Genomic DNA, 6,038 nt, shown 5'->3' with positions numbered 1-6,038 from the left:
TTCTTGAATCTGCTGAGTGAAGCAGAGGCAGTCTCTGTGAGGCCTCCATGAGGTTTCAAGGTTCTTAAGTGTCCCAGGGCACAGACTGGGCCTGGGAGTGATGGAGCCGTGGTGGCCAGGCCAGGGCAAGAAGGGCCAGCCCCGTTTCTGCCCCTGATCGGGTCTTTTGCCCTTAGCCGGTCAGTGGAGGCCAGCCCGGGGTGGCTGATTTTTGTTTTATTTTGTTTGTGGAGGTCAGAGTGGAGAAGGGGTAGGAAACGCTTGGCGCTGTCTCTGCCGCCCCATTAAATGAAGAGCACGGACTTAGTTAAGTACTTGTCCACCACTATTTGCCGTATCGTGTTCCCCCAGGGAGGAATGAATCTGACTTTGCTCACTCGGTGTTGTCTAGAGTAGGGGAAACAGGAGTACCCCAGGAAGCAAATGGGTAATTGACATGCCAGTGCTAAGATCAAAAGCTACGGAAAGCCCAAGGGTGGAGTTCAGAGAAGGCAAGAGGCCGAGTGCAAAGCCGCCTGCGTGCCCGGCGGGAAGGTCAGCCGCCGCTCAGGGACCCTGGAGGGTCCGAGAATGACGCGCGGCCGGCAGGCGGGCGGGGCGGCGGCAGCACTGGGCTGGGGGCGCCGCCGGGCCCTGGCGCAGCGCCGGGAACACCCCGTGCCGGAAGCGCCATGTGACCGTGACTGCGCAGAAGCCGTGAGCGCCGCGAAACAAAGGGCGTCTCTAAGGCCGTCTGGCGCTCAGGATGGCACGGAGGGCCGGACCTCCTACCCCCAGGCCGGGCCCCCGGACTCTGGCGGGCAGGGAGGCCCCGGATCGCGCCCAGGCCCTGGCGGGAGCGCGGGGAGATGGCAGAGGAGTGCCCCGGGGCACCGTGAGATGCAAGTGCGATATCGGGGCCAAGGTCGTGGGGCGTTGGCGGTTTTCTCCGTCACTGCCGGCTCTGACAGATTACCCGCTCCTTAATGTCTGTAACAGAGGCGGCGATAATTGTCCCTACGCAATTATCCTAGGGGGAGGAGGCTTAGGTAAGGCGCTCTCTGGAAAGCGGGGAGGACAGTGCAGGCGTCCCCTGGTGGGGAGGGCCATAGCGCCTCTCCCCCAGACGAACACACACGGGAATTCGGGTCAGTGACTGACACTTTCAAGTCCCAGCAGGGATGTAGTTTCTGGCCAGGCCACCTGGAAGAGGAGCAGCATGTGGCAGGTGGCACAGGGCCAGGTGAGGGTGGGCACAGCTGTGTGATGTGAGGAGGGGATTAGCAGCTGGAGACGCCCGCAGAAGCAGGGGGACAGGAGGTCCAAGGACGGCTTCCCTGGCTTTGTTAGTCAGCCCTGGCTCCCTCTGGGCCTTCCCCTACCTGACCAGGTGGGAACTCAGGGGCTGGAGAGGGTGGAGAGCCCAACTTCCGGGTGGGCCTCAAGGTACAATCAGATTCTGGCATCTCCCACCAGATTCTCAGCTTTGACTTTTCTTGAGGAGTTCTCTCCCCTAGGGCCGGCTTTTTCTAGCCCTGAATTCGCCTAGCCCCAAAGCCAGCTGGCCCGTGGGGGTAGCGGAGACCACAGCACAGAGCTCTTGAGTTGGTGACCTGACAGAGACTCTGCTTGGTTCCAGTTGGAGAACTAATTTTCAGGAACTAGCCTCACCCCTTCCCTCCCTGGGGAAAAAGAGAGGCGGTTCAGTCCAGGCAGTGGAAACAGCCTGTGATGAGGGCCATTGAGGGCCAAAAAAGAGCTTGGTCTAGAGAGTGACTCAGTTTAGCTAGTACCTCCTCACCCTGCACGTCACACGTGGATGTCCCCTATTCCAGGAAGCCTTCCCAGATCCCCAAACCTGGGCTCAGGCACTTAGGACACCTTCCAGCAATTGCCTTTTCACTCCCAGGAAAGAACCAAGCTACTACTGCCCATTATTGTGTATTCAGGACCTGGAATACAATAGATGCCAAAATCTGTTGAGAGTCACTGAATAGGTCAAGTCTACCCTAAATTCCTCTAAAGCTGTTTGTTAATATTCCTTAATCAGATCTTCCTTGGTGAGAGAAAAGTCCAACCTAGTTCTGTCCAGTGATAAAAGAGAATGGTGTGTGGGGGAGAGTGGTGGTCCAGGGGAGCCTGAGAAGCCTCCATAATGAATGTGGGCAAAGGGAAGCCATCGAGGTTCAGAGCAAGGGTGGGTGCAGGAGGGGTAGTATTTCAGGAGGGTCTCTCTAGCTGTGAAGTGCTGAGTGGTTTGGAGAGGCAGCACAGGGGTAGGGAGAATAATCAGGGCCTGCAGATACTTCTGTGATTTAGGTGAGAGATGACATCCTTTGATTTTTTGCCGTGCCAGTGTCCGTCCATACCCCATCCCATTTCTTCTCACCTGACAGGCCAGACTCTAGAAATTTCCAGGCAGAGTCACTAACTGGGGGACCAAGTCTGGGAGAAATACCATTTGGTATCCATTTGGTGAAGAAGCCCATGTATTACCACGAGTGTTTGCCTGTCTCCATCTGCCATGAAGGGCCTGTAGGACAGGGGACAAAGGAAGTATGCAACCAGGAAATGCATGAAAGTCGTGGCTGCCCACCCTGGCAAGACCACACCTGCTGGGGCTGGGAGTGTGCTCTCTGCCACCATTCAGCAAGCTTTCAGCTTTGGTTTCTAAAGCAGCAACCTGACCTTGGGCAAAAAACATGGGCTCTATAGTCTAAAGGACCCAAGTTTGAACATGGCTCAGTTACTCGCAGCCTGTGTGACCTTAACTTCTGTCTCTTTTACTTTTAAAATGAGGCTAGGGGTGCCCGTGGTTCAGTTGGTTCAGTGTGTCTGACTCTTGACTTTGCCTCAGGTCATCTCACCGTTGGTGAGCCCTGCATCGGGCTCTGCCCTGACAGCCTGGCATCTCGTAGCAGGCTTGGGATTCTCTCTCCCTCTCTCTGCTGCTCCAGTGAGTATGCATGCTCTCTGTCTCTCTCAAAATAAATAAACTTAAAAAAAAAAATTTAAAATGAAGCTAATAATATCTACTTCTTAGGGTTACTGTGAGAATGAGAAATAATGTATGTAATATATACTTAGCCTAATGCAGAGCCTGACATATAGTGGAGCCAAATGATTGGTACCTAATAATAATCCTGTGAATAGGCCAAGCCTGGTTCTGGTCCCACTTACATGATCCCTTTTCTTTTTTTTCTTTTTCTTTTTAATTTTTTTTAATGTTTTTATTTTATTTTTGAGAGAGAGAGACAGACAGAGAGACAGAGTGCAAGCAGCGGAGGGGCACATACAGAATCTAAAACAGTCTCCAGGCTCTGAGCCATCAGCACAGGGCCTGACGCTAGCTCGCACCCATGAACCACAAGATCATGACCTGAGCCAAAGTATGACAGCAACCCAGGCGCCCCAGCATGATCCCTTTTCATGGGCCCTTTCTTTCTTTCTTTCTTTCTTTCTTTCTTTCTTTCTTTCTTTCTTTCTTTCTCAGAGGTTTTTTTTGTTTTGTTTTTTAATGTTTATTTTTGAGAGAGAGAGAAACAAAGCATGAATTGGGGAGGAGCAGAGAGAGAGGGAGACACAGAATCCGAAGCAGGCTCCAGGCTCTGAGCTGTCAGCACAGAGCCTGACACAGGGCTTGAACTCATGAACCGTGAGATCATGACCTGAGCCACAGTCAGACGCTTAACTGACTGAGCCACCCAGGCACTCTAACAGGCTCTTTCAGACTTGGGCTTCCCCAACACACACACACACACACACACACACACACACACACACACGCATAAACACACACACATACATGCAACCTTTAGATATTGTAGGTACTATGATTATTGCTTTGTCTGCCCACCTGGCTTTCCCATCCCCCCTCCTCCTGGTAATGCCATCTACTTCCCTCACCATAGGACCAGGCATGTGACCTAGGTCTGGCTAGGACCAAAGCAGGCCCAATCAAAAGCCTTCTCTGAGATAGATATATTGATGTTGACAGAGAGAGAAGCCCTTTTTCTAAGCCTGAGTTTGGGCTGCAAATGGCTGGCGTCCCCACCACATGGACAGAACCTATCTGCAAAAGTCAGGCAAAGACAAAGAGCAAGTATCTTGGAGACACTGGGTTCTGCCCCAAGGTCACAGCTTTTGCTATTGTGCCCCTCCCAGCTATGTGAGCTAGAAACCCTTTTTGGTTTAAGCTGGTGGGAGTATGGCTTCTGATATTTGTAAAGAAGACTCCTGCCTGCCACAGGCACTTGTGTCCTTGAAGTTTGGGGGCATCACAGGTTTTTCTGAGCAGTTAGTTGTAAAACCAGAGTTTAGACTTGTCCGACAGGCTCTAGATCTACCATAAATTATGTCACACATCCCACACATCAATCACAAGTATTTACAGAGTGCATATTATATGGCAGGCAACAAACTAGCATCTCGTTCTCCCTCCACAGCTACTAAAGGACTTCTTCTCCCCACTTTCACTCCCAATCTCTAAGGATCCTTGAGTTAAGAGGACATAAAAAACAGTTCTCTCCACGAGTCTGGGAGAACACATTCACCATCTTTCCAGAATCAATACTCCCAGAATCCTCCTCATGTGCCAAAGATGTGAGAGGAACCAGCTAGCTCCCTACCTATTTACCTACCTACCTACCTACCGTGGTCTGCTCAGCATGGAGTTAAGTCCTATTCCTGGTCCAGAGCCCTGTGACCGAGTTTCTGCCTGCACCCTACTCTGAGCGACAGGTTTCTGCTTCCTTTACAGCTGCAGTGACCATTTATAGGGATACTGAGGTCATTTTAAAAGTGTGTTGTTTTTTTTTTTTTTAATCTAGATTGACCCCAGATGTCTCCTTTGTTTAGTTTGCAAGTCTTGTTGAAGAGACAGAGGGATGTTGGGAACAGAAGGACTTCAGGACAGTGGTTTCCAAATCTGGTCCTCAGAACACCCATGGACCATGATGATGACATCACCAGTTGGTGACAAAAAAGGAGAAAAACGCAATTCCCAGAATGAGCTCTTCCCGAAGCAAAATTATTCCATTTAAAGGACCATCTTTTAAAGGGAAATCAAGTTCTTCCTCCTTTTTTGGTATTAAATTATACTTTCTTTTAAGTCACTTAATTTTGCTAGGCCCCATCTTTAAAATGGAATAGGAGAAAGGAACGCCTGGGTGGCTCAGTCAGCTAAGCGTCCGGCTTCGGCCCAGGTCATGATCCAACGGTTTGTGAGTTCAAAACCTGCATCAGTCTCTCTGCTGTCAGCACAGAGCCCATTTGGATCCTCTGTCCCCCCCCCCCCCCGCCCCTTCCCCAGCCATGCATACGCGCTCTCCTATCTCTCTCAAAAAAATTAAACAATTAATGAAGTAAAATGGAATAGGAAAGGCAGGGGAAAATAAAATAAAATGCAATAGGAGGGGCAGGGTGCTTGGCTTAAGTAACCTCCAAGGGCCTTTCCAACCTCGATATCTTCAGGGCCTGGGGCTAATTGCATGCTGCCTGGGACTGTGTGTCTTTCACAGCCTGGCCTACCTCCTTCTATGCTCTCTACTTCTCTACCCCCCCAATCCCCTCCAGTCCTCCCTGCTCAGCCTCACAAGGTTTGCCCTCTCAGCTGAGATCTCTTACGCGCTCCTTGCGGAGAAGCACCCCCTCCACAGAGCGTTTTGGATTAAATGAAAACCCAGGAGATATAGCTTATAAAAGGCAAATGTAGGTTTGGAATAGTCTAATGTTTGTCCTGAGATAATGAGTGGATCAGCCCAGTCTCCATTAAAGCCTGGAAGTTAGGGCAGAGGGTCTGAGACCAGGAGCGAAAACCCAAGAACAAACACCGAGGCAGGGGCTGCATGGAGGGGAGAGCATTGAAAGAGAAAGTTCTAGCAGAAGAATGCTGTCATGGACTCCTACAGCACCTGAGCTGGGGAACCATCTTATCCATCTTGTCCTGTCTCCTCACGTTGCAGATGAGGAAATTAAGGCCCAGGAAGGGGACAGGAGTCTGTGATTGGTTGGGGGTGGGGGTGTGTACATTTTTTCTCTAGCAGCACAAGTCTGGGTAA

The 6,038-nt window shown here is 51.0% G+C and overlaps 1 long non-coding RNA gene across 1 annotated transcript; it reads left to right on the top strand.

The window, feature by feature from the left end:
- Positions 1–897: 897 nt before the first annotated feature.
- On the top strand, positions 898–5,093 carry LOC147582408 (uncharacterized). The gene is made up of 2 exons (XR_015249082.1): positions 898–1,028; positions 4,809–5,093. It is a non-coding gene; the product is annotated as an uncharacterized LOC147582408 (long non-coding RNA).
- Positions 5,094–6,038: the final 945 nt, after the last annotated feature.

The sequence above is a fragment of the Puma concolor genome, chromosome A3, assembly GCF_028749965.1.
Source record: "Puma concolor isolate L17-30 chromosome A3, mPumCon1.1.hap2, whole genome shotgun sequence".
Lineage (NCBI taxonomy): Eukaryota > Metazoa > Chordata > Mammalia > Carnivora > Felidae > Puma > Puma concolor.
The sequence above is the reverse complement of the archived record's forward strand: the minus strand, read 5'-3'. Positions and strand labels throughout refer to the sequence as shown.